Source organism: Bos indicus x Bos taurus, chromosome 9, assembly GCF_003369695.1.
Source record: "Bos indicus x Bos taurus breed Angus x Brahman F1 hybrid chromosome 9, Bos_hybrid_MaternalHap_v2.0, whole genome shotgun sequence".
NCBI lineage: Eukaryota > Metazoa > Chordata > Mammalia > Artiodactyla > Bovidae > Bos > Bos indicus x Bos taurus.
In genome coordinates, this window is record NC_040084.1 from 81,111,925 (window position 1) to 81,139,695 (window position 27,771).

The following is a 27,771-nucleotide window of genomic DNA, read 5'->3' on the forward strand; positions in this document are numbered from 1 at the left end:
AACGTATCATTGTCATCCAAAGTCTGTCATGGTCTACATTAGAAATCACCTTTTTTCTTACCAACATGATTTTTTATTTGCTGCATAAATAGTGGTAATTTGTGGCACTTCATACTTTGTACAGACATGAAAGTTCAGTTCAGTTCAGTCACTCAGTTGTGTCCGACTCTTTGCGACCCTATGGACTGCCCCACACCAAGTCTCCCTGTCCATCAACAATTCCCGGAGTTTACTCACTCATGTCCATTGAGTCGGTGATGCCATCCAACCATCTCATCCTCTGTCATCCCCTTCTCCTCCAGCCTTCAATCTTTCCCAGCATCAGGGTCTTTTCAAATGAGTCAGTTCTTTGCATCAGATGGCCAAAGTATTGGAGTTTCAGCTTCAGCATCAGTCCTTCCAATGAATATGCAGGAGTGATTTCTTTTAGAATGGACTGGTTGGATCTCCTTGCAGTCCAAGGGACCCTCAAGAGTCTTCTCCAACACCACAGTTCAAAAGCATCAATTCATCGGCACTCAGCTTTCTTTATACATGAAAGAAGTTTCATGAAATCAGGAGTTGCCATTTTGAAAAGGGTCTTGTTTCATAAATTCAAGATAGGCCTATTCCTCACAGTCCTGTAGTACCCCCTCAGTCCTTTATAAATGGAATTTTCTTCTACTTCTACCCATTTCCCAGGGCTTATGGACCCATTCATATTCTCCATATGTAGAATCAAAGGTTCCTTTCTGAAGAGATCCTAATTTTAAGGTAAAATGTGGTGCAAGTTCCTGAATTCCCACTTTCCTTTCTCTCTTGAATATGAATCTGTGACATCTGAAGAATACATAATCCTGTTGATTGTGGAGTGTGGCAACCTGCCTTCCAATAAATTGAGGATTAAGGGGAAAGAGAGATACAAACATCTATCCAATAGAATGACCCAGCTGTGTTGCTAAAATTGTTCAAAATTATTTCAGGTGTGTGTACTGTTGGGTCTTTGCCTCTTCTCTTAATTTCTTTAACTTCCCTGGTGGCTCAGACGGTAAAGAGTCTGCCTATAGTGCGGGAGACCTGGGTTCAATCCCTGGGTTGGGAACATCCCCTGGAGAAGGAAATGGCAACCCACTCCAGTACCCTTGCCTGGAAAATCCCATGGACAGAGGAGTCTGATAGGCAATAGTCCATGGGGTCGAAAAGAGTCGGACACGACTGAGCGGCTCCACTCTGTTTAATTTCTTTATGCAGATGAACACTGCTTAAACTGAGCAACTGAGCCGTTTTGCAGCTGACTCAGAATTAATCCATTTGGTATTTTATGATCTTTATTAATAACAATCAGGTCTGTGAAATCTCTTGAGATGGCACTGTGAAATAATTTTTTCAGAGCCAGTGCTCTTCTGTAATAAGCATGTGAGTTTGGTATAACTGCAGAGAAATGGTCATAGAGTTGTACTGTTCTCCCATGAGATCAACCTGATGTAGTGATGAGAATCTTGGGAGAAGTTTGTCTATTGAAGTAAGAAGCAAATTCGTCTGTAGCTTCGTCATAAACAACCTCATCATCATTAGGATATATATGACATTTTCATCATACATTTCACTGGTTGTCCATGGTCTTGGGTACGGGCTTATTACTGAGAGCCTCTCTCTCTGAGTTTTTCTTAACTGCCAACTTTTTCTTCCGCTGCTGCTATTTCTACCAAACGTTAAGTGTCACCATTGTTTGTTCTTAATTTCTGAAATGCTGAAGCCTGGAGGAAAGGCAACCGTCTTCAGTGGTTGGACCCTACTTTCCGTCATCCCATCCTCTGCCACTGCAGTCTCTTGAGTTTCTGCAGTGGTGGCTTTGCGCTTCAGGCCTTTCTTTCTGCTCAAAAACCACTTTTGATGTTGAACGTTCTGTGGGTTTTGACAAAAGTGTAGTAGTAGTACACAGAATAATTTCACTGCCCTGAAAATCCTCTACACTCTGTGTAGCAGTCCTTCCCACCCCTCTATAGCCCCTGGCAACCACTAATCTTTTTACTGTCTCCATAGTTTTGCACTTTCCATAATGTCCTGTAGTTTGAATCATACAAACTACTACTTTTCAAATTAACTTTTTTAAACTTTGTTTCCTTCATGTCTTCTCATGGCTTGATAGCTTATTTCTTATTTATTTTTAGCACTGAATGATATTCCATTGTCTGGATGTACCACAGTTTATTTATCCTTCACCTACTGAAGGGATAGGTTGCTTCCGAGTTTTGGCAATTATGAATGAAGCTGCTGTAAACTACCCAGGTACAGAGTTTTGTATGGATGTAAGTTTTCAGTTCATTTAGGGAAATACCTGGAAGCATGATTGCTGGATCATATAGTACAAGTATGTTTGTTTCGATATGAAATTTCCACACTGTCTTCCAAAATGGCGATACCACTTTGTATTCCCACCAGCAATGAATGTGAGTTCCTGTTATTCCTCATCTTTATCAGCCTTTGGCATGGTGGCCGTTCTAATAGATGTGTGTCGTTGCTGTTCAGTAGCTAAGTTATGTCTGAATCTTTGCGACCCTGTGGGCTGCAACATGCCAGGCTTCCATGTCCTTCACCATCTCCTGGAGTTTGCTCAAACTCATGTTCATTGTGTCAGTGATGCCATCCAACCATCTCATCCTCTGTCGTCCTTCTCCTCCTGCCCTCAGTCTTTCCCAGCATCAGGGTATCTTATTCTTGCTTTAATTTGCATCTCCTGAATGACATATGATGTTGGGCATCTTTTCATATGCTTACTGGCCATCTATATATTTTCTATGGAGAGGTGTCTGTTCAGATCTTTTGCCATTTAAAAATTTGGTTATTTTATTTTTGAGTTTTTAGTTCTTTATTTATTTTAAATAACAGTCCTTTATCAGATGTGTCTTTTGCAAATGTTTTCCAGGCTGAGGCTTGAATTCTCATTCTCTTGACATTCTCTTAAAAAATGGTTTTAATTTTAATGAAGTCTTATCGACTGCCTTTTGTGGATCTTATCTTTGCTATATCTAAAAAATCATCGCCTTACTCAAGGTCATATAGGTGTCTCTCCTTTGTTATCTTTAGGAGCTTTATAGTTTTGTGTTTTACATTTAGATCCAGGATCCATTTTGAGTTAATTTTTATGAGGGCTCTAAGATCTATGTCTAGATTAACTTTTTTTTTTTGCATACAAATGTCCAGTTGTTCTTTTTTTAAATGAATTTGTAAAATATAGGTTTAAGATTGTAGTAGAAGTTTATTTGGCCACCTGATGCAAAAAACCAACTCATTGGAAAAGACCCTGATGCTGGGAAAGATTGAAGGCAAAAGGAGAAGAGGGCAGCAGAGGATGATATGGTTAGATAGCAACACTGACTCAATGGACATGAATTTGAGCAAACTCTAGGAGATAGTGGAGGACAGAGGAGCCTGGTGTACTGCAGTTCACAGGGATCACAAAGAGTTGGATACGACTTAGCACCTGAACAAGAAGATTTATGTGAATTAGAGAGGTGGCTCCTAGTCACCAGAGTGATGCTGGATGCTCTCTGTGTAGACTGACCCAGAAGTAAAAGATTCTCTCTAGAAAAATAATAAATCACTCATTTAATGAAAAAAAAAAAAGATTGAAGTAGAAACAGTCTTGGTTTAGAAGCAAATATTTTACATATCAAGGTGGTGTCATGAAATGACTCTGAAAATTACATTCATTCTATTTTTAGAAAACAATAAAATGCAAATGTGTCTACAGACCTCATTTTTACTGTACTCAAATGGGTCTTTCTGGCAGTGGGCTGCCTGGTGGCTCAGACGGGAAAGAATCTGTTTGCAATGCAGGAGACCTGGGTTTGATCCCTGGGTTGGGAAGATCCTCTGGAGAAGGAAATGGTACCACACTTGGGGCTTCCCTGGTGGCTCAGAGGGTAAAGGGTCTGCCTGCAATGCGGGAGACCCGGGTGCAATCTCTGGGTTGGGAAGAACCCCTGGAGAAGGAAATGACAACCCACTCTAGTGTTCTTGCCTAAAGAACACCCATGGACAGAGGAGCCTGGCGGGCTACAGTCCATGAAGTTACAAAGAGTCGGCTACGACCGAGCGACTAATGCTAATGAGTCTTTACTGGGAGAGTAAAATAATGTCATATAGAAAATGACCTAGAAAATTTTAGGTTCCAAGTCCCATTTTTACCTTATTCTGTGTGGTAATTTTAGGGAAAGTATTTCTTTTTTTCATTGCAGATAGCCTAACAATAACAATATAATTATTGAATTGCAACCCTTTGCAAGGAAGGTCTTAATATAGTGGAGGACACATAGAAAGTTGTGGAAAGTTGCTGCCTATTATTGAATTAAAATCGTTTTCAGGGAAGGTTCTGATGTATCATATATCCTAAACTCTCTTCCAGAAAGTTGTAGCCTAAGAATGTGCTATTCTCTTCAAAGACTGTAATTAAACAAATATATTTTCCTGCTGTCTGATCTTGCCAGAATGGGAACACTGAGTCCTGATCATTCAGTGAGAGAGCAGTTTTGCTGCAAATGAAATTTGCACTTTTCCTTTTTGGTATGTAGTATCTTAAATATTTGAAGCTGATATTTATATACTTAGAGGCTATTGAAGAAAAGCTGGTCTGATTTTTACACTGAGGTCTCAGGGCCAGCTGTGACTCATGCTACTGATCAGTTTGTGTTCATTGTGTGCTAAGTGTTCACAACAAAGGAGTCTGGTGATGGCGAGGTTGAGTCAGTAAGATGATTTATCTCTTGTCTATTCCATTGGAGAATGAGCCTTGGATTCATGCCAAGATGATAAAAGCCAGCAGCATCTATGTTCTAAGGTGTCAGGCTGATGACTGCACAGCTGGGCATGTACAGAGTGCTTCAGGCAAACCCTGGGTGATTTGCATGCCACAAATATTTGTTCATTGGATCTGGCCGGCGGAAGAAACAGGAATTGCAGCAGATATCAAACATGGTCTTGTCCCCATGGGATCTCATTGCCACAAATTGACGGCTCTTCACCAATTTAAAAATCAGCACCAGTATTTAAGAAGTTTTTTCATTATTTTAGGAAGAACAAGCTAATTTAGATAATCCTAGGAATTGAAGTAATTTCTATGCACAGAACATTTACCTACTATAAGAAAATGAAACCTTTTTTAGATTCACTACTAGCATTAGAATGGCCTTATGAATTTAAACGTATGACGTTTATCTTCTCTATCTTCTTCCTATTTGCAGCGAGCAGGTGTTATCTCACTTACAGTGTATCTTTTCTTTTTTTTAGCTCAAATTGGATTGTACTTTTTATCATATATCAATAATTTCTAATTTAGTAGGATCTTTTGGCTATCCATCTATGTTGATATGTATGAATATTTTAAATGCTGTTCCATTATTTGGACACACCCAGATATATTTAACTAGTCCACCTTTCTTGGGGGCATTTAGGATGTTTCTTTGTGTGTGTGTATTCCATTACAAAAATGCCATACAAAGCACACATATTCAGAAATCTTCGTTCACTTAAATATGTTTATAGGACAAGAGAAGAAAAAATAAAGAGCCTAGGAAACGTAGTGTGTGCTCTGTCACTGAGTCGTGTCTGACTCTTTGTGAACCCACAAACTGTAGCCCGCCAGGCTCCTCTGTCCATGGGATTTCCCAGGCAAGAATACTGGAGTGGGTTGGCATTTCCTCCTCCAGGGGATCTTCCCCACCCAGGGATCGAACCCATGTCTCCTCGCATTAGCAGGTGTATTCTTTACCACTGAGCCACCTGGAAGCTCCCAGGAAACATAGTTATGATATTTAGATTTTCTTGGGCTGGCCGTCTATCTGTTTCTAATCCTCAATATATTCTCAGTGGTAAATGTTTCCTAGATAGTATTTGTTTTCTATGCTGCAAAACAAATGAACACAAAGTTAGCAACTTTAAGCAACACACATTGTCTCACAGTTTTTATGCATTAAGAGTCCATGCACGCCTTAGCTGGGCCCTCCCCAAGGCTGCAGTCAAGGTGACAGGTGGGTGGGTTTACATCTGACAGCTCCAGTGGAGAAAGGTCTGCTCCCAAGTTCACTCATGTTGTTGGCAGAAATAAGTTCTTTGTTGCTCTAGGACTCATGGCAGCTTGCTTCTTCAAAGTCAGCAAGACTCTAAAGCAAGTCTGCTATCAAGGCAGGAGTCATACAAACCTCACATAACCACAGGAGAACCAGTCTGTCACCTCTGCCATATATGATCACATGGTCATGCGAGCAGCATCTCATCTTGCAGCACATCTTTGCCATGTTATGTTGATTAGAAGCAAGTCCCTGGCCTCACCCACCCTTGAGGGGATTACACCAAGGTGTGAGTCAAAAAAGAGAATTATTATCTTGAATTCACACTTTGTTTTATGTTCATGTAGATTGCCCAATTTTACTTTTGCAATCTAAGTAATATTTGGCCCCTTCAAAATGAATCAAATTGTTCTGAGGGAAAAGTCTTTGAGTTTTGGGGTGATAAACCTGAATCATTGTAAGAGAGGTGATTAAGCCTCCATCAGATGATAGATAGAGAATCCAGCATGAGTAAAGATAGAGATGATTCAAGCAATATGATTGACAGGCTTGATTTAATTGATCAAATAGATCTATGCAAATTCCTCTTCAGCCCACACACAACATATACAAATATTGGTTGTTTACTAAATCACAAAAGAAATTTTAAGAACTTTAGAGGATTGATTTGATGCAGAAAACATGCTTCACCACAGTGCAATTAAATTCAGAGTAGATACGGCTGCCATAAAGACAATAAAGACAAGTGTGTCATGAGTCCTAGCCTGAATGAATGATACTTGTTATTAGTATCTTCGCCTTACTCCATTGATTGTCATTTTATACTTGTCTCTATGGTGCTGTAATGGAGAAGGCAATGGCACCCCACTCCAGTACTCTTGCCTGGAAAATCCCATGGATGGAGGAGCCTGGAAGGCTGCAGTCCATGGGGTCGCTGAGGGTTGGACACGACTGAATGACTTCACTTTCACTTTTCACTTTCATGCATTGGAGAAGGAAATGGCAACCCACTCCAGTGTTATTGCCTGGAGAATCCCAGGGACAGGGGAGCTTGGTGGGCTGCCGTCTATGGGGTCGCACAGAGTCGGACACGACTGAAGCGACTTAGCAGCATGGTGCTGTAAATACCATGGGAAGGACTTCTAACATAGATTTGTTGGGTCAGGAACTCTTCCTGGAAAAGTAACTCGGACTGAAACCCAAAGTATGGACACATGAGCAAAGTCAACCTGGAGACTCAGAGTGCAACAGAATAAAATAATATCCTCAGGCAAAAACCCTGAGGAGAAAGAGTGAGGAGCAACTTGCTGTCTGGGGTAAAGTGCAGAGATGGAAGAGAGACGAGCCTAAAGATGAGGCCGGAAGCTAAAGCAGATTTAACAGAACTCATACTTCTAATATACAAATATAGCACTACTTAATTTGAAAATCACTGCAGATGATGATTGCAACCATGAAATTAAAAGACGCTTACTCCTTGGAAGGAAAGTTATGACCAATCTAGACAGCATATTAAAAAGCAGAGACATTACTTTGTCAACAAAGGTCTGTCTAGTCAAGGCTATGGGTTTTCCAGTAGTCATGTGTGGATGTGAGAGTTGGAGAGTGAAAGCTGAGTGCTGAAGAATTGATGCTTTTGAACTGTGGTGTTGGAGAAGACTCTTGAATGTCCCTTGGACTGCAAGGAGATCCAACCAGTCCATCCTAAAGGAGATCAGTCCTGGGTGTTCACTGGAAGGACTGATGTTGAAGCTGAAACTCCAATACTTTGGCCACCTGATGAGAAGAGCTGACTGATTTGAAAAGACCCTGATGCTGGGAAAGATTGAGGGCAGGAGGAGAAGGAGACAACAGAGGATGAGATGGTTGGATGGTATCACCGACTCAATGGACATGGGTTTGGGTAGACTCCAGGAGTTGTTGATGGACAGGGAGGCCTGGCGTGCTGAGGTTCATGGGGTTGCAAAGAGTTGGACACAACTGAACGATTGAACTAAACTGAACTGAATTTGAAAAATATTAAAGATATTATTAAAATACAAACAGCATTCTTGGACAGTTGTGCAGTGAGTTAAAAGGTGCCCACCCCCAAAGATATGTCCACATCCCAACCCCAAGAACCCGTGAATATGAGTTTATTTGGAAAAAGGGTCATTGCAGATTTAATTAAGTTAAGGATCTTGAGATGAGATCCTCCGAGATTACCCAGTGGGCCCTAAATCCAGTGATAAACGTCCTTATGAGAAACAGAAAAAGGGAAGATGTGTGTGTGTGTGTGTTTGTGTGTGTGTGTGTGTTAAGTCACTTCAGTTGTGTCCGACTCTGTGCAACCCTATTGATTGTAGCCCATCAGGTTCCTCTGTCCATGGGATTCTCCAGGCAAGAATACTGGCATGGATTGCCATGCCCTCCTCCAAGGGATCTTCTACCCAGGGATGGAACCCACATCTCCTGCATTGGCAGGTGGATTCTTTACCACTAGTGCCACCTGGAAAGCCTAGAAGGGGAGATAAAGACACATATATGAGAAGGCCTGTGAAGACAGAGGCAGAGGTTAGAATTATGGGCCACGTACCAAGGAATGCCTGGAGCCAGAAGCTGGAAGAGCCCTGGAATGATGTTCCCCCAGAACCTTCGGAAGGAGCACTGCCCTGCCAACACCGTGATGTTGGGCTTCTCGCCTCCAGAACTGTGAGAGAATAAATTTCTGCTATTTATGTTACCAAGTTTGTGATCATTTGCTATAACAACCACAGGAAACTAATACAAGTTGCATAGATGAAATTTAGTTGTTTTCTTCTTGCAATGCCAAAGAAGGCTTAGATCTTTATGTGGATGACTAAGTAATAGTGTTTTTCCCACTCCTTTGTGGTCAAAGCTACCTAGAGGCAAAAGCTACCTACGTTACATTACATTACAGATGACATGGGGTCAGGGAAACTGTATCATTGTTCTGATTGATAGGAGACCCTTGATTCAGAATGACCTTTCTATTTCATATACAGTATCTCCAAATTCTTGGTGAGGTCAGATACACTGGCATTGTACTGGTTCAGTTGCACAATAAACAGTATTTCAATCAAGGCCCTATTACTTTTAAGCAGTCTTATTAGGGACCAGTTTTTAATTGTCTGAATTAAAAATAGGCTTGCTTTTGGAATTACTCAGAGAACCTTAAAAAAAAAAAAGAAAGGATCAGTTGGCCAGAGCAATGAAGAGCTATGTTAACACAAGTGAATAACGTTTATGAGTAAAACAAACATTTCATTTGAGTCAAGGGTTTGAACCGTCTTATCTTCACAGCTCTCATTAGACCTGGCAATCCAGGGTTCTGGTTTGGGCATGTTGTCTGTGTTATGCATTGACTTGTGTCCCTCCAAAGTCCATATAGGTTGAGATCCTAAGCCCGTCTCAGAATTGGGTCCTTACAGATGTAATTAGTTAAGATGAGATCATTAGGGTAGGCCTTAATCTGATATAACTGATGTTCTTTAGAAAAGGGGAAAATTGGACACGGAGAAAGCCACAGGGACAAACAGCATATAAAGATGGAGAGAGAGACCAAGCGATGTTTCTACAAGCTAAAACGTGCCAGCAAATCACCAAAGGCAAATGGAGGACCCGAGACAGATTCTTTCTCAGGACCCCTTTTCCTTGGGCTTCCAGCCTCCAGAACTGTGAGACAATAAATTTATGCTGTTTAAGCTGCCCAGCTTGTGGTACTTGGTGATACAGCAGCCCTAGCGGGTTAGTACAGTTTGCTTCCTATTAATTTGCTTGAGAATTGTGTGTGAGCACCAAGACAACTCATGAAAATAGGAAGAAAAAGACTCAATTTGTATTATAGTTCAGGTGACTTCATCCTAAATTACTTTATAATTAATTATATAAATATATATTATATTAACATATTGTATTGCACACATAATAATTAATGCATCATTATTTTACAGACATATCATCCTTAAGCAATTTATATAAATTTCTGCTTAAACAGGTCTTTTTTTAGGGTAAAATGTTGTACAAATAATCTACCCACTGACTCATTGAGTGGTTTCGGAGTTGTATTGGAATAGATATAATCTCAAACCAAATCTAACTTTACTTCTATTTGGAGAATATTTTAATGGCCCAATTCAGAAATATTTTAAAAAACCAATAGATAGTGTCATATTGTGAACAGGTTATTTATGAAAATTGGTTAATTTGTAGCTCAAAAATAATTAACATTTGGGTTTAGCTCAGTTTGGAATTCATTAAATTTTGGTAACATTTTTTGTGTATGGAGTCAAGTTATTGATCATAAAAGTATTCTATCAACTGATCATGACAATGGGTTATAATGAATTATTTCATTTATCTATGGATATTGAGCCAGGATAATGTACCTAACAGTAAACTTTGAAATTTAGTTCCACAAAGCAGTGCTATCCCTGGAGTAAAATAGAGGCAGAAGTATAAAACTCACTATGTACGTGGCTCATAAACGTTCAGGTCTAGATAATGACATTTAATTTTCACCTTTGCTTGCCATTTAAAATCAGACCTCTAGGCATTTTTAATCTAGCTCTTTAGAATGTTAAATGTTTTATTTGAAATGCATATTTAGTTTATAAGTAGCAATTTAGTGTTCTGTTTCCATGATGCATTGATATTAAATAAAGCCCTGGAAAGAAGTAATTTATTACAACCTGTTTCTCCTTTGTACAAGTCCCTATATGGACTTGATGTTGCTTGCTGGATATCAAAAGAGATTAGAGGCAGCATGATTTCAGATGAAAGAATAAGCATGTGCCTCTCCTAGGATTTTCCATTAAAAATTTTTTTTGTCTCATTAAAGAAAAGTAACAACAGAATTCTAAATAAAACACAATTTTAAAGAGCTAAGTAATGTTCCTTAAATGTTTAATAACTGATACTTCAAGCTATTAAACATTTATATGTTTTCCGTTGTACTGAAAGTAAAAGTCAACTTACTTGTTGAAGAATACCTAAAATACACTGAAATTTTACACCCTAGTACAATTATCAGTCTGTATTATTATGATATATTTACACCCAAATGGCTTTTCATGACATGTACTTGAGCTCTTTTAGGACTTAGTTTTCATAATAGAAGATATGGGTTGTTTATTTAAAGTTAGAATCAGCGATAGAGGGTATGTTTGTAATTGTATGCTTTAGGTCCAGTCTGTATGGGTGCTCAGTTGCTCAGTCGTGTCTGACTTTTTGTGACCCCATGGACTGTAGCCTCCCAGGCTCATCTGTCCATGAATTTTCCAGACAAGAATACTGGAGTGGCTTGCCGGCTCCTACTCCAGGGGATCTTCCCAACCCAGAGATCGAAGCAGTGTCTCTTTTGTCTCCCGCACTGGCAGGCAGATTCTTTACCACCAGCGCCACCTGGGAAGTTCTTTAGGTCTGATATCCCCAACTTCAAGGTGTGAATATAATGAAAGATTTTGCAGATTTGTTTTACTTCGGGGGTAAATTCCTCACAGGAAGGAAAAACTTCAGGTGGATATATTAAGAATGATTGTGTTGGCGTTTATAATTCTCCATCTTTCCCATTGTTTGAGAATATAGATATCTGAGCTATAAGATAATTTTTGGTTTATGGTAATGTCTTTGAAATCAATAGAAAACAAATGCATATTAGTAAGTAGAGTTTGGCATTATTAATTAACAATTTGGAGGAGACTGCATATATCTTACCTCATACAATACACAAAAATAAATTACAGGTGAAATAAAGATTTACATGTGAAAAGTAAAGTGAAAGTCATCAGTCGTGTCCAACTCTTTGTGACCTCATGGACTATACAGTCCATGGAATTCTCCAGGCCAGAATACTGGAGTAGGTAGCATTTCCCTTCTCCACAGGATCTTTGCAACCCAGAGATCAAACCCAAGTCTCCTGCATTGCAGGTGGGTTCTTTAACAGTTGAGCCACAAGGGAAGCCCAAGAATACTGGAGTGGGTAGCCTATCCCTTCTCTAGCGGATCTTCCCAACCCAGTGAAAAGTAGAAGTACTAGAAGAAAATATGACAAAACTGTGTTACATACCATTAGAGTATGAAAGCCATTCCTTAATACAGCACTAATATCAGAAAACATAAAAGAAATGATTGGAAGGTTTGAGTACCTATAAATGTAAACCAATGCTCCGTACGAAAATATAAATTTTTAAAAACTGGGAGAAATATTTATACAGGGGTAACCATGTCAGAAACAATGGCACGAATACTTTAAAAACCTTTTTATATTAAAATGTATATTCTCCTACAAACATATGCATACCAAGGAGGAAGGAGGGTAGGATGAATTGAGAGATTGGAATTGACATATATACACAATTGATACTATGTAAAGAATATATAACTAATAAGAACCTATTGTATGGCACTGAAACATGTACAATATCATATGTGAAATGAGTCGCCAGTCCAGGTTTGATGCAGGATGCTCAGGGCTGGTGCACTGGGATGACCCAGAGGGATGGTATGGGGAGGGAGGTGGGAGGAGGGTTCAGGATGGGGAACACGTGTACACCCGTGGCAGATTCATGTTGATGTAGGGCACAGCCAATACAAAACTGTAAAGTAATTAGCCTCCAATTAAAATAAATAAATTTATATTTAAAAAAAAAAGAAAAAGGAGGTCTGAGCTAACATCCCACTACCCAGTGGTTCAGACTTTCCATTATGTAAAACCAATAAGCCCCACTGTTGTTGCATTTTCTGCTGGATGTCTCCCTAACTGATGTAATTTTACTGTTTCTTAAGGCTGGCCCAAGAGCGTGAAAACACGAGCAAAAAATAAAATTTCACAGCACATAAAAAAAAAAGAACCTATTGTGTAGCACAAGAAAACTCTCCTCAGTGCTCTGTGGTGACCTGAATGGGAAAGAAATCCAACAAAGAGGAGATATATGTATACGTATAGCTGATTCACTTTGCTGTACAGTAGAAATTAACACAGCATTGTAAAGCAACTATACTCCAATAAAAATTAATTTAAAAATAAAAACAAAAAATAAATAAAACATATGTTCTCTAGTCCTTTAACAGGTATTTAAATAATCTCCTGATATGTCTGAAGTCATAGGCTAGGAGATACAGATTAGACTCAGGTGGGTCCTTCAAATGGCCCCAAATCTAGAGTTTCATTTCCATTGTTAGTATCTGTCCATAAATGGTTATGTTTAAATTATAAAACTATATCCCACTTTAAAACCTCTAAATAGAGTCAGTTTTATCTAACATTAATGTCATAATGACTTTTTAAGATAACTAAATTAAGTAACTTCCAAGTATCTGTGATATAATGACTAACAGACCTCTAGGACCTAATTGCCTTTATTTGACAGACATATACAAACACAAATACCTGTTTGTTAATGTAATATGGTCACTTCTTAGACATAACTTTATCCTTCCAATACAACTGAAAACGTGTCCCACTTTGCATGATTGAACCACAGCCCCCTTTTCTGTGTTCATGGAACAAATAGAGAAGATAGACATCTGCTTTTCTTGAACTGTCAAGAAGGGTACATGCACTCTGACCTCACCTTTAAATTTAACCAAGTATATAGATGGACTTGAGGCTGCTCAAAATGCTTCTCAAGGAATTTCCCCCAAGCACTAATATCTGAATAGCCTGAAAAAATATGCAAGAAAAACCTTCATCTCCCCTGACATGAAGTTATGCTCAGCATGCTAACTATAAGGCCAGGGCTTAGTTTCAGAACAACAAAGAACAACATTTTCCCATTCTTTGTGATGTTTCTGCTAAAATAACAGTCTTAACGATTCTTCTTCTTCTTCTCTATAGTCAACATTTCTTAAGTGCCTACAGTGGGGTGAGACTTGCTTCTAAAGATTTAAGCATGTGTTTTGAGCAAGGCTTTACCATTCTGTCAACAGTAACTTTTTTTTAAAGCATGCTGTCAACAGTTACATTTTCTTAAAGGACTAAAGGGAACAAAACAAAATATTCTAGGTCTCTATTAAAACGTAAAGCATTCTGTGGTGACCAGTTGCTACTGACCTCTGCTGATAACTGGAAATATTACAACATGCTTGCTCCTTGGAAGAAAGGCTATGGCAAACCTAGACAACATATTAAAAAGCAGAGACATTACTTTGCTGACAAAGGTCCATCTAGTCAAAGCTGTGGTTTTTCCAGTAGTCATGTATAGATGTGAGAGTTGGACCATAAAGAAGGCTGAGCGCCGAAGAATCGATGCTTTTGAACTATAGTGTTGGAGAAGACTCTTGAGAATCCCTTGGACTGCCAGAAGATCAAACCAGTCCATCCTAAAGGAAATCAGTCCTGAATATTCATTGGAAGGACTGATGTTGAAGCTGAAACTCCAATACTTTGGCCACCTGATACAAAGAACTGACTCATTGGAAAAGACCCTGATGCTGGGAAAGGTTGAAGTCAGGAGAACGGGATGACAGGAGATGAGATGGTTGGACGGCATCACCAACTCAATGGACATGAGTTCAAGGAAGCTCTAGGAGTTGGTAATGGACCAGAAAGCCTGGCATGCTGCAGTCCATGGGGTCACAAAAAGTCAGACACGACTGAGCGACTGAACTGAACTGAAATGATTGAGCCACTACTAAGTGATACCTGTTGCATTAAGGACTTCACATAATTTTGATGTAATTTTGATATTACCTCCATTTTGCAGGAGAGAAACCAAGATTCAGAGAGGTTAACAAACTTGCTGAGTTCTCATAGCAAGATCCAAACCCAGAACAACCTGGCTTTAAACACTATTCTAAACCAATGATCTACTTTCCTCTCAAAATTCCTGCAGTAGAGGGGAACAATTTAACACGTGTCTGTTCATTCACGCCGATAGTGTGCTAGGCCCTCGGTTAGTCTCTAAGGATACAATGGTGAAGACAGGCTAGGTCCCTGCCTTTGTAAGCTTGCATTTGTTTGAAATGTATAAATACCTGATAATAGTTAAGTGGTGGCTCAGTCGGTAAAGAGTCTGCCCACAATGTGGGAAACCAGGGTTCAATATCTGGGTTTGGAAGATCTCCTGGTGAGGGGAATGACCACCCACTTCAGGATTCTTGCTTGGAGAATTCCATGGACAGATGAGCCTGGTAGGCTACAGTCCATGGGGTCACAAAGAGTCGGACACAACTGAGTGACTAACACTTTCACTTTATGGGAGGAAAAGAAAGGAAAATAGACAGACCTTATGAGAGGGACAACTTTCTATAGAGGCAGAGAAGCCTCCTGGAGAATTGTTGGCTTGCGGGAGAACTTGGATGAAGTGAGGATGAAGGATGGATGAAGTCATGCAGATATTTGGCGAGAGGAGCATGTGTCAAGGAAGGAACATCGAGGTCCTGAAGTGGGAACACGCTTGTGTTTGAGGAAAATAAGGACTGCCAGTGTGGCTGGAGAGGGGAGAGTGAAGGAAAGGATGAGTGGAAATGAGGACACAGAGCCAACCAGGAGGCTTTGTAGCCCGTGGTAAGAGTTTACTTTTTTTTTTTTTTTCTTTTACATATGCAGTAGGATCCCACTGAAGGGTTGGGCATAGTGGAGAGACTGGGTCTCCATAACCCTGGCTTTTGGAGGACATGCTGTCAAGCAACTATAGAGAAAATATGAAGGGCAGTTAAGATGTTGCCCTCATCCCCCAGAGAGAGATAAGGGCTGAGATGCAGCATCAGCAGTCGAAAGACTGGAGAGTGGTTGCATTTGGTGTCTATTTTGAGAATCCAGGGGATTTACTGTCTAGCTGGGGATATGAATAAAACTCACAACAGACCAATTGAACAATAAAGACAGTGTTCTGTTAAGAACTGCACTGTAGGGACTTCCCTGGTAGTCCAGGGGTTAAGACTCTGTGTTTCCACTGCAGGTTTGATTCCTGGTTGGGGAACTAAAATCACACATGCTGCAGGTAGGACCAAAGGGGAACAAAAAGAGAGAACTGTGTTGTTAGCTGCAAATTCTTCCAGTATCTCCAGTATATCCTTGGAGAAGGCGAGATCTGGTCACAGTGGTGGGTGTTTTGAGATAGGGGAAGGTTGTTATAGCCCATTTGCATTTCCTTGGAGAGCTAATTTGGACTGTGAAGAAAGCTGAGCACCAAAGATTTGATGCTTTTGAGCTGTGGTGTTGGAGAAGACTCTTGAGTGTCCCTTGGACTGCAAGGAGTTCCAACCAGTCCATTCTGAAGGAGATCAGTCCTGATGCTGAAGGTGAAACTCCAGTACTTTGGCCACCTGATGCGAAGAACTAGCTCATTGGAAAAGACCATGGTTCTGGGAAAGATTGAAGGCGGGAGGAGAAGGGGATGCCAGAGGATGAGATAGTTGGATGGCATCACCAACTCGATGGACATGATTTTGAGTAAGCTCTGGGAGTTGGTGATGGTCAGGGAAGCCTGGCATGCTGCAGTCCATGGGGTTGCAAAGAGTCAGACACGACTGAGTGACTGAACTGAACTGATGCTGCCCCAAGCAGAGACAGGTATGGGAGGGAGGCTGGGAGGGGTTGGCAAGCTGGTTCCTTATCTGGGAGGGCAAGGGTGGATCCTGGGGCTGGGCTCGCAGGGTGGCTTGGGTGGTCTGCCCACTCCCTTGATGGTGCTGTGAGCAGAGTGCACATCCCGCTTGTGCCTCCACTCCTCAGAAGCGGCAGTTGGGTTTTTGGTCTTTTTATAACTTATTGTTCATAATGTGCCCCAATTGTGCACATATAGAGTTATTTTTAGTCTCTTACATCTTCTTTGTATTTTGTCGCCTTGAGATGTTTGTCCAGGTGCAAGCGCTGGTCCCAGGCCCCAGGTTTCAGGTCCCAGCCTATGTCCGTGAGGGTGGTAGCCTGAGGTAGAAGGAGTGAAGAACGGGTGGGTTTTTCCAGGCTCTAAGGCATTCATTCTCTACCTGACGCCTGTGGGCACAGTGGAAGGGGCAAGCCAGCTCTCAGTCTGCTGAGGCGGGTGGACGGGGGCGCCTTTCTTTCCCGCAAAGGCTTCTTCTTCCCAGAAGTGTGTGTGTGTGTGTGCGTGTCGGCTCAATGAAGCCGACAGATCTTGCGTCCCTCGTGGTTTCCTGTGCCCTACCAACCACAATCCAAAGTCAGCAGCTTTTCCTTCCTCTTTTCCTTTCTTTTTGTATGTTTTTTTATAAACACTGACATTCAAGCTCAAAGGCTAAGGAGGATATGGAACAAGCCTGAACCAGAGAAAATCTAAGAGGTGCACAAACGAAGTTTTTTGCCTTGATTTTAAAGTGTTGGTAGGCTTTGTAGATTCTCATTCATACTTAAAGAAGGGTATATGTGTGTGTTTTCAGGGCCAAGAGTTTGCTAGAGAACTCTAGGATGTTTGACCAAAAAGGAGAGAAAGCCATTACCTAACGCACTCGTGTCTTGAAGAGTGTTTTTTCCCTTCCCATTTTAAAAAATTGAAATATAAGTGATCTACAGTACTGGGTTAGTTCTAGATACACATCATATTGACTTAACATTTCTATATATTACAAAATGATCACCAATGAAATGAATTTTTTAAGTACAGATGAGTTTTGGGGGTCTTTGTCATTAAATGTGAAATCCTCAATAAAAAATATTTTAGCTTCTTCCAAGAAAACGAAACTTCACCCAACTGCATCAGATTCCAACCTTGAGCTAAACAAGGGTGCTTGAGCACCTGCTTCTTTTCGTGTGTCTGCTTGATTGTTTTAGCTGAAGGGCTTTTCAGCCAGCATTTCTCAAATGAAAAATCTCTTCCGAGTGATTCATTTGTCCCTGTGAGATGTGAGAATTACCTGTAGATATCGTGAATACACATATGTGCTTGGCTTTTGCTTCTCTGTTACATAGGTTCCTTCTGAACTGGGTCAGTTTTCAGGTCTTATTACAAAGCTCAGAGTTTTGGGAACCTGACCGTGGGGCTAATTCCTGTTGATGAAAGTGAGCAGCCCTCAGAATTCCTGAATAACCTGTGAGGTAGACAGAACTGAGAGTGATTTTATCCGAAGCAGTGACATTGCACACCCAGGAGCTGAAATGAGGCTGAACACCCACCTGGAGCTAAGCCTTGGCTGTCACACCTGGACTGTTTGCTCTTGGTAGACGGGGTGGGTGTGTGTGGGGGTGTGTGTGTGAGATAATAATTCATAGCATCTGAAATTCAGTTGATTTTTGGCAGCCACGCTCAACAGGATAATTCATGAGCCCGGTGCAGGCAGGGCCCCAGCCCCATCCCGGGAACATCCCTGTTATTTCCGGCAGGCTTTAGGCCGGAAGTTCCTGGCAGACAATAGAAAAGCACCAGGTGTTCCCAGCAGCAGCCCCCTCCTCCTCCCTTAAACACTGCGTTTGGCGGGTTTCCCAAAAGAGGAGAAGTGCACTTGGTTGCACGTGCGTGGTTGCACGTGGTGTCTGTCACCTCGCTGCCGCAGCATTTGTCCTGGACACCTCTGCAACCGGCTGTCTCTGAGGCATCCTGTGCGATTATGCTTTGACCCTTTGGGACAAGGCCAGTCACGGGGCACGCCAGGAAGCTGACTTGTGCTTAGAAACCAGGCTGCTTTGAGGTTTCACTCTGGATTTTGGAAAAGCTGTTAAAGTGAGTTGGTCTTTCCACTTCGTGTAATGAATGCTGGATTCTCAAGTGGCTCAGCGGTAAAGAAACTGCCCGCCAATGCAGGAGACGCGGGTTTGATCCCTGGGTCGGGAAGATCCCCTGGAGAAGGGAATGGCACCTACTCCAGTATTCTTGCCTGGAGAATCCCATGGACAGAGGAGCCTGGCGGGCTACAGTCCATGAGTCATGCTATGCAATGCTAAGTCACTTCAGTCATGTCCGACTCTGTGAGACCCCATAGACAGCAGCCCACCAGGCTCCCCCGTCCCTGGGATTCTCCAGGGAAGAACACTGGAGTAGGTTGCCATTTCCTTCTCCAATGCATGAAAGTGAAAAGTGAAAGTGAAGTTGCTCACTCGTGTCCTACTCTTAGTGAACCCATGGATTTCAGCCTAACAGGCTCCTCTGTCCATGGGATTTTCCAGGCAAGAGTACTGGAGTGGGGTGCCATTGCCTTCTCCAACAGTCCATGAGTCATACAATCCGCTAAGTCAGACACAACGAAGTCTGCTCTGACTCCTCTCTGTGATTTTCACCTTCTTACTTGGAATGAGACAATGGATTGCTTTTCCACTGCTGCTGCTAAACTTCTTACCTTAATAGACTGTGGAAACATGAAGCTAAAATCTTCGAACTGTTTCTTATAGGGCTTCTATAAGGACTAGCAGTTTACTACTGACCTGAAAGAATGAACAAGCTTTCCACATGCCAAGTTTATTTGTGGAGAAGTAGTTTATATATGCAATAAATGGGAGAATATTGAGAGTCTTATGCTTCCCAGGTGCCTCAGTGGTAAAGAATCTGCCTGCAGTGCAGGAAACTCGGAGACCCATGTTCGATCACTGGGCTGGGAAGATCCCCTGGAGAAGGAATTGGTATTCTTGCCTGAGAAATCCCATGGACAGAGGAGCCTGGTGGGCTACAGTCCATGCGGTTGCAAAAGAGTTGGACATGACTTAGCAACTAAATAACAACAATTGAGAGTCTGGAAATAAACTCTCACATTTATGGAAAATTGGTTTTTCAACAAGGATAAATTGACTGTCAAGATACTTCAATGGAGAAAAGAACTGTCTTTTCAGTAAATGGTACCAAGGAAACTAGATATCCACATACCAAAGAATCAAGTAGGAACTCAATCTCACATCATATTTAAAAATATTAACTCAAAATTGACTGAAGATCTGAATGTAAAAGCTAAAACTATAACACTATTAAAAGAAAACATAGATATAAATCTTTATGATCTTGGATGAGGCAATAATTTCCTAAATATGATACCAGAGGTATCTTGGCTCCTTGGTGGTCCAGTGGCTAAGACTCTGAGCTCCTGATGCAGTGTTCCCAGGTTTGATCCCCAGTCAGGGAACCAGATTCCACAAGCTACAACTAAAAAAAAAGAAAAATGATACCAGACTCAAAAGAAAAAATAGATAACTTGGACATCATCAAACTAAAAGCTTTTGTGCTTCAAAGGATATGTTGAAGAAAATGTCTGTCAATTCCTCAAAGAATTAATCATAGAGTTATAATATGACCAGCAGTTTCACACCTAGGTGTATGCACAAAAAAATGAAAGTATGTTTCACAAAAACTTGTCCATGAATTTCCTAGCAGCATTATTCATAGTAACCCCACAGTGGAAACAATGCAGATATCCATGCAACAAATAAATGGATAAAAGCATACAGTATCTATACACAATGGAGTATGATTTGGCAATAAAAAGAAATGAAATACTGATATGTGCTACAACACAGATGGCCCTTGAAAACATTGTACTTTGTTAAAGAAGGCCACATGTTGTGTTCCATTTATATGAAGTTCAGAATAGGCAAATTCCTAGAGACAGAAAGTGCCTATAGTGGGTGCCTGGGGCTAGGGAATGGTGAGGAAGTGGGGAATGATGCTAGCAAGGTATAGAGTTTCTTGGGGTGATGAAAATTTCTAAAATTGATTGTAATGACAGTCACATAACTCTGTGAATAATAAAACCATTTAATCATAGACTTTGATGAATGACTTGTATGCTATGAGAATTACCTCCCAATTAAGATGTTATAGGGACTTCCCTGGCGGTCCAGTGGTTAAGACTCCACCCTCCCAATGCAAGGGGCACCGGTTTGATCCCTGATTGGGGAACTAAGATCCCACAGGCTGCCTGGCATGGCCAAAAAAAAAAAAGATGTTATAATAAAGCAACCATAGAAAATAGATGGGAAGAGATTGTTGTTGTTATTTAGTCGCAAAGTCGTGTCCGACTCTTGCGACCCCGTGGACTGTAGCCCACCAGGCTCCTCTGTCATGGGATTCTCCAGGCAAGAATACTGGAGTGGGTTGCCACTTCCTACTCCTCCCCTGGGATCTTTCTGACCCAGGGATTGCAGCCAGGTTTCCTGCACTGCAGGCGGATTCTTTACCTCTGAGCCACCAGGGAAGCCCACATACATGAGGTAACATTGTCATCTGTCCTCAGTGTTATTACAATATTTTTTGAACATATTCCTTACATAGGGTGTTACAGCCCCATGACTTACATAAATACCTAGACGTTTGAACAGCTTAATCCTCTTCACCTATTTTACCTGGCACCACTCTGCCCTTGCTTCTGGCAACAACCACGCATTTGTTCTTCATATCCATGAATCTGTTTTCATTGTTTTTTGTTTTTGTTTCTTATATTCCGCATATAAATAGATCATGCAATATTTGTCTATGTCTGACTTCTTTCACCTAGCCTAATATCATCTAGATCCATCCATGTTGTTGCAAATGGCTAGAGTTTTCTTTATAATAAATCTGAGTGTAATAATTGGCTGAGTAATATTCCAGGTTGTGCTTGCGCGCGCGCGCGTGTGTGTGTGTGTGTGTGTGTGTGTATGTGGTGTAGAGATTAGCTGATGCCAACCTTTTCCAAAGTGGCTCATACCTATGACACTCTAGTCAGCATGGAACAAAAGTCTGCTATTTCCACATCCTCAACGCTTGATATTGACCAAATTTTAACTTTTTATCTTTCTGATGGGTGTGAAAAAAAAATAGATGGATAGAGAGGATGGACTGTTATTAATTGTAGTTTTCCTCTAATTTTCATTCTCCTCTCTTGGCCTTCATCTGCTTTTCCAGATGTTTCTTAGAAAGAAGCAATGATTTATAACTCATAGTGGAAACCATAGGGTTTGTGAGAAAAAGCTAGAGATAAAGACGATTGCATACAGTGTGTACTTTTAAGATTTCCTTTTTGTTCATGTTTCCGACTTAATTCTTAACTTTGCACCTATTACCACATACTAGCTCTTCTCTTCTCTTGCACAGAGATGGAAGAGCTTTGGAATCTTTAATAAAAATCTCAGTTTTTTGGTCAAATCTGTCTCCCGAGAATCAAATATAGTTTACTTTTCACCAAACATGCCTTCAACAAATTGCCATGTGAGAGGGAGAGGAAAGCAGAGAGCAAACAGATGTGCTCTTTCCCCTACTTTATGGCAAACATTATCTCTGTCAAAATCAAAGAAGAGTCCTTTATTCCACCAGCTAAACTTCTTATCCTAAGCTGGGGAACTGTTACCAAGTAAGGAACATCAATGGAGGGAAGAGAAAAATCACAGGATAAAATACATTTTTAGGTGTTCTTCTCTAAGCCGAGCTGCGGAGGGGAGCATTGGTACAGAGCACGGGGCACGGTTGCCTGATGGGATACACCCTGGGAGGTCAGCCTACTCTTGCCTAGACCTAGGCAACTGACTTTAGCAACTCGGTTGTCTCCTGTGAGCCTAAGCTCCCTTTGTTGTTGAACTGAGGGATCTCAAGTCTTTCTAGATCTAAAAATCTAGATTTTATGCTTTCATAATTTGATCTAGAATTCTTTGAATGGTCAATACTAAATGAGCATGTGTTGGGTGATCATTCGTGTCTCACTCTTTACAACACCGTGGACTGTATCCCTCCAGATTCTTCTGTCCATGGAATTTCCCAGGCAAGAATACTGGAGTGGGTTGCTATTTCCTACTCCAAGGGATCTTCCTGACCCAAGGATCGAACCTGTGTCCCTTGTGTTGCCTGCCTTGGCAGGGGGATTCTTTACCACTGTGCCACTCGGGAAGCCTGCTGCATGAGCGTAGTGAAAGTGGAGTGAAGTCGCTCAGTCGTGTCCGACTCTTTGCTACCCCGTGGACGGTAGCCTACCAGGTTCCACTGTCCACAAGATTTTCTAGGCAAGAATACTGGAGTGGGCTGCCACTTCCTTCTCCAGGGGATCTTCCCAACCCAGGGATCGAACCCGGGTCTCCTGCATTGCAGACGGATGCTTTACCATATGAGCCACCAGAGCATACAGGTAGATAAATCTATAGTTGAATGAATACTGTACCCAATACTTGGAGTAATGAGTAAATGTCATAAAAGAAGCAATCTCATGACTTTTCTGAGGCCTCTGGAGCTGTAACTGATTAGCATAGCATTTTTTAAACTTTTTATTTTATATTTGAGTACAGCCAATTAACAGTGTTGTGATAGTTTCAGGTGGAGAGCAAAGGGACTCAGCCATACATATGCATGTATCCATTAGCATGGTATTTTAAGTTAAGGTCTCAAAAAGAAAGAGCAAGTCTGTTAGTTTCAGTCAGTTCAGTTCAGTCGCTCAGTCGTGTCTGACTCTTTGCAACCCCATGAATTGCAGCACGCTAGGCCTCCCTGTCCATCACCAACTCCCGGAGTTCACTCAGACTCATGTCCATCGAGTCAGTGATGCCATCCAGCCATCTCATCCTCTGTCGTCCCCTTCTCCTCCTGTCCCCAATCCCTCCCAGCATCAGAGTCTTTTCCGATGAGTCAACTCTTCGCATGAGGTGGCCAAAGTACTGGAGTTTCAGCTTCAGCCTCATTCCTTCCAAAGAAATCCCAGGGCTGATCTCCTTGCAGTCCAAGGGACTCTCAAGAGTCTTCTCCAACTTAGTTTGGTGACCCACAAAAAGATGAGCACAACAGACATTGATTTCCACACTTAGTTTGTAAAGCTGACTGCTGCTGCTGCTGCTGCTGCTGCTGCTGCTGCTGCTGCTGTTGCTAAGTCGATTCGGTCATGTCCGACTCTGTGCGACCCCATAGACGGCAGCCCACTAGGCTCCCCCGTCCCTGGGATTCTCCAGGCAAGAACACTGGAGTGGGTTGCCATTTCCTTCTCCAGTGCATGAAAGTGAAAAGTGAAAGGGAAGTCAGTCGCTCAGTTGTGCCCGACTCTTAGCAACTCCATGGACTGCAGCCTACCAGGCTCCTCTGTCCATGGGATTTTCCAGGCAAGAGTACTGGAGTGGGTTGCCATTGCCTTCTCTAAAGCTAACTACCAGGTTCCAAATGAATAGAGGCTCAGTTGGCCATCGTGAAACTTTAAAATATATCCAGTGTTGACTGATAAGTTCTATTTGAACCAAATTTGATATGGTTACTTTTCTTTTCTGCCTGGGGTATAATTTATATACAGTGAAATGCATAGATTTTAAGAGAACAATTCAGTGAGTTTTGACAATTGCATACATACTTATATGCAACCTACACCCCTATTAAGATACAGAATATTCCCAACCCCACAAAAGATCCCTCATGGCCCCTCCCCGTCAGTCCCTACCCAAAGACAAAAACGGTTCTAATTTCTTTCTCCCTCTATCAGTTTTTCCAGTCCTAGAACTCTATCAGTGGACTCATACAACATATACCCTTTTGTGTCTGTCTTCTTTCACTCAGTAAATTGGTTTTGAGGGTCATCTATTGAGCTGGGTTTATCAGTAGTTTCTCACAGGTTGGATTCCCTGGAAAGAGACAATGATTAGCATGCAGGGCATTTATTAAGGAGGCCTCTTGGGATCTAAGGCTTTGGAAGGGAGGGAAAGAAACAGGATTGAGCAGAGAGGGGAGTGAAACTTCTGACAGCACTGCCACCAGCTCTGGCTGGGTCCCCTGGGGAGCTCTCGGTGTCAGCTGCCACGGGGAGAATTCTCGCCTGCCAGTGGGAGCTCTGGAGCTGTATGGCCTGTCAGAGTAATTTCAAGTTGCCCCCACTCCCATGTTAATCTGGCCTTGGCAGGGGCTGCTTCTCCAGGAAGAGATTGGTACTTTGGGTAAGGCTATTTGTTTCAGCCAAGAAAATATGCCCCTTCCCCAGGGGGGCTGACTGCTGAGGGCTGTCTTTCAGCAACAGCCCTAGCAGATGGAGAAGTAAGTCCTTCAATTCTGAGGGGAGTGGGCAGCACAGTGCTTTATGACTGAGTAGTGTTCCACCAAAATGGACACACCAAATTATATTCATTCACTCCTGCTTCTGGTGATGGACAGTTGATCTGTTCCAACTTGGGGGTTATTATGAAGAAAGCTGCTATGGGCATTCTCAACAGTCTTTTTATGGATATATGTTTTCATTTGTGTTGGATAAATGCCTAGAAGTAGAACGTCTGTCTGATAGGATAGGTGCATGTTTAACATTATAGAAAATGCAAGGCCAGGTTTCCAAATTCCAAATTGTCATTTTATACTCCTACCACCAATGTATGAAAATCCCAGTTGTTATATATTCTTGCCAGCACTTGGTATGGTCGATCTTTTTAAATACATACAGAAAAAACTCGAAAAGTATCCTGATCACTTAGATGGAAATACCAGAAGGGATTTCTGCTTGAATTAGTCTAGACTAGACAGATTCTGAATTTATGATATACAGCAAGCACAATTTCATATATGTTTGTACAGCAAAAATCACATTTAACTTGCTGACTTCAAGCCCTTTGTTGTCTTGGTGATGTACTGCCATATCCAAATTTATTTCAAAATTAGTTTAAATTTTTGTGGTTCAGATTAAACTAAATGTGCACTTGAAGCTTAACCTGTAGTTGAACCTCCTTAGAGGTAAGGTTTTGCTCTGTTTTTTCCCAGGGGATGCAACTGATTTATTTTTCTTGATGTTTACTTCTTTCTATTTAAAAAAATATTCATTTATTTAAATTTTATTTATTTTTGACCGTGTTGGGTCTTCGTTGCTGTGTGGGCTTTCTCTCTAGTTGCGGAGAGCAGGGGCTATTCTCCAGTTGTGATGTTCAGGCTTCTCGTTGCGCTGGCTTCTTTTCCGGAGCACAGGCTCTAAGGCGTGCAGGCTTCGTAGCTGTGGATCAGGAACTCCAGAGTGCAGGCTCTGTAGTTGTGGTGCACAGGCTTAGTTGCCCTGTGGCATGTGGGTACTTCCCAGACAAGGGATCGAACTCATGTCTGCTGCATTGCAAGGCAGATTCTTAGCCACTGAGCCATCAGGGAAGCCCATGTTTACTTCTTTTTGTTTATCATTTATTTGGCCACCCTGGCTCTTTGTTGGGTCATGTGGGATCTTTGCTGCAGCATGCCAGCTTTCAGCTGTGGCAAGTGGGATCTAGTTCCCTGACCTGGGATTGGATCTGGGTCCCCTGCACTGGGAGTGCAGAGTTTTACCTGCTGGACCATGAAGAAAGTTCTTGGTAAGGTTCTCCTATACTAGAAAATGAATTATAGTATTCAGATTCTTTTTCCTAACAGCTTCCTTCAACAAAGTATATTTAGATATTATGACTTAATAGCTAAGTTTTACTGATCAGATACTATATGCAAGACAAGGCCATGTTCTAATCTCTTCACATGTGTTACACCACTTAATCCTTACACTTGATTCGGAAGTCAAGTGTATTATTATTATTATCTATTATTATTACCCCCATTTTTACCAAGGAAAAAAGGATAGGGAAAGATGGACCTGCTTCATTCAACAAATATTGATTGATTGCCACCAACTTGCAAAGAGATAAGGTGTTTAAAAAAAATCTTTTCCTTGTGGAGCTTACATTCCAATAGTAGGAAACAGGTCGATAGATAGGAAATATGAGCAGTTTTACTCTACTTGGGCTTTCAGTCCATGTCTTCTATTTGGGATAGTAATGAGAAAGATAGAGTGTTAGGATGTACACTACCTACAGTGCACTCTGTTATTAAACTACTCTACATTACGTGACACAATAGGCATTGACAACTGAGTGTCTCAGAGTTGCAGATATGGGTCCAGATAATTGTTTGAGAGTTGAGAATGGATCACAGGTCACACTCTTTGGAACCTGAACTCATCCTTTGGGCTCTGACTGATTTAAGTGACCTCAAAGAATTGCTGCTGCAATTGAGAGATGCTTGGGAGGGGTGGGCAGTTTGGCTATGCCAGTATAATATTTTTGAATGAAATATGATCTCGGTTCATACATGCTACATATTTTGCTATACAAGCTACATGTCTCCCCAGCTATTGTCTGTAGTCTTACTTTTCTGGCTCTGGCCCTCTCTGAAGTCATCAGAGGGGAGAGTGTAAGCTTAACCACCTGGCTCTCTTCCTCTGCTGCCTCTCCTTCCTATTCCAGGCTACATTTCTCCCTCAAAGCTGATGAAACTTCATCTACCCTACTTCTTCCAGTCCTCCATTTGGACTGAGTAGATCTTCTTTTTAAGTAAGCCATGTTCCCACCTGTGTTTGTTACGTATTGCTGGAGAACGATGCTACCACAAACGGAGCAGCTTAAAACAACATATGTTGTATCTCTGTTGCTATGTGTCAGCAGTTAGGGCACAGCTTCGTGGAGTCCTTTGCTTAGAGTCTCGGCATGTCACAAAGGTGCAATCAGGGTCTCAGCCGGGAGCTGTGATCTCACTAAGGCTTCACTGGGGAAGGCTATATTCCCAGGCTCACGTGGCTGCTGGCAGCATTCCATTCCCTGCAGAATGCCAGAGCGGGGGGCCTCAATTTCTTGCTGGCCATCAGCCGGAGGTTGCCCTCTGCTCCTTGCCTCATGGCCCCCTCCAGGTGGTGATTCACAGGTGCTTCTTCAAAGCCAGGAAGAGCATGAGTATCTTCCAGCAAGACAGGTGTTTCAATCTTACACAACATAATCACACATGCAATACACACACACACACACACACACACACACACACACACTCACACACACTCACACTCACATACATCATCCCCAGAGTCGATTGGTTGAAAGAAAGTCACAGATCCATCTGCCCTCAAGAGAAGGGACTTCCATGAC

The 27,771-nt window shown here is 41.7% G+C and overlaps 1 protein-coding gene and 1 pseudogene across 1 annotated transcript in view; one reads left to right on the plus strand and one right to left on the minus strand.

Annotated features, from left to right (window-relative positions):
* Positions 1-27,771, plus strand: part of PHACTR2 (phosphatase and actin regulator 2) — a 222,614-nt gene that overhangs the window by 32,509 nt on the left and 162,334 nt on the right. The window lies entirely within an intron of this gene.
* On the minus strand, positions 591-27,623 carry LOC113898858 (annotated as a pseudogene).